Source organism: Bos javanicus, chromosome 12 (assembly GCF_032452875.1).
Source record: "Bos javanicus breed banteng chromosome 12, ARS-OSU_banteng_1.0, whole genome shotgun sequence".
Lineage (NCBI taxonomy): Eukaryota > Metazoa > Chordata > Mammalia > Artiodactyla > Bovidae > Bos > Bos javanicus.
In genome coordinates this window covers 25763549-25765371 of record NC_083879.1, presented here as the reverse complement: position 1 = coordinate 25765371, position 1823 = coordinate 25763549, and positions in this window count along the sequence as shown.

Genomic DNA, 1823 nt, shown 5'->3' with positions numbered 1-1823 from the left:
TCATGGTGATTTTGAAAAAAGCTTAAAACCCAGGACCATCCTTTGAGATGTTGGGGGAGCAGGCAGTCCTCCAGGCTGGGTCGTAGATATCTGGGTTCCACTGATTGCCCTGTCCTTCCCACCACCTCTGGGATCAGTGCTTGGAGGGGCCTGCATTCCATTCTCCACCCCTCTGGTATACTCTGGGTTTCAGCTTTGGCACCTCCTCTGAGGCCCCCCAGTCTTCTCAGGGAGGCCCTGGCTGGTAACAAGAGCCTGTCTCCCCTGCCAGCAGCTGTCATGGGCTAGGGGGCCTGCCTGCTGCCCCCATCAACAGGCACTGAGGTTTCAGCAGTTGAGATGGTGCAAACTCCCTTCTGGATTCTCCAGCCGACAGCATGGATTACTCACTCATTTCCAGAGTGTGGCTTTTGCTTTTGATGCTTTGCATCCTCAGTAGGCCTGGGAAACAGATTAGGCTGCTTTCTTAGCAACTGATTCATACTAATTCTAGGGATCAGAGTGATACTGCTGGGGTCCGTGGAAGGAATGCTGGTATTAGATCTTCTTTCCCTGGTATAACAGAGGCAAAGTTTCATGGTTCTAAAATCATTTCCCCCTCACATTTGGATCTTGAGATGTTGAATCCCTTCTTGAGATCGTCAATAAAACATTATCACAAGTTTCAGAGTATTCACTTCAAGTCAAGCACAGCTCTCTGTAGCCTATAAAATCCAGGGTGCATTGAATGGTTGGGGTTGGGCCATCATGGCAGAGTCAAATGAGGACTGTTGTGGGCCCAGGCACTTTAGCTTTCCTTGGCTCTTTCCTCTATGAAAAGGACTAAATACATAATATTGTTTATGCCTTTGTTGGCATAAGACAAATATAATCCAAGCTAGGTTCATTATTACTGCTTTTTATTCTTTTCTGATTTTAAAAGAAAAGTAAAAATAGCTTTGGGGCCCCAGAAAGTGTCATGGGTCCTAGACACTCTTCCTGCTGTGCTCAGTGGAGAAGTCAGGTGTGCACTGAATCTGACAGAGGCTCCCATGGGTCTCAGTGGCTTTGCAACCTGGCCTGGAGGCCAGAGGTTCTCAGTCCCTGTACAAGGGCACAGACTGGGTCTGGTGGTTTTCTATTCCTCTTTCTCTCTCCTCCCCACACATAAATCAGAACTATCCCAAGACGAGAGATTATGTCTTATTTATCTTTGCATCACAGTCTCATTTCCACCTTCTTTAGATGTTCAGCAACATTTTGTGGAATTAAATTGAAGTTCTAAGGTATCATTTCACAGCAAGGGTGAAGAAGGAGGCTTAAGCCGTCAGCTAGTTGATAACACCGACTAGAGGCCACATCTGCCCTGTGCTCTGAGATATTCCATGAAGCACAGGTTGGCACTTGGCCCCCCAAATTGTTCACAACAAAACAATGGGGACACATGAGTAACAACACTGTCACCTGGGCAAGCCATGTGGCACCCTGGTTAGGAGCTCGGACTTGAAACCCGTCAGCCTGACCTTGAACTCTAGCCTCTCTATCAATTTCAAGGCCCTGGAGATATTCTTGAAACTGTGTAAGGTTTTCTCACATTTGACTTTGGGTAATAATGGTACCTACAACCTCATTCAAAGCGATGATGTATGTGAAGATACCAGGGCATCACATGGGCTGGAACATACATGGACAGCATTAGATGAGTTAGTTCTTTGTGGTGGTGGCTTGACCCACATCACTGTTAAATCATCACTATCTCTTAAAGGTCCCAGCCTCAGCTGCCGAAATTTCTGCCAGTCACACATTACGTTTTCAAAACTGAGCTCCTTTTCTTACCTTGAATC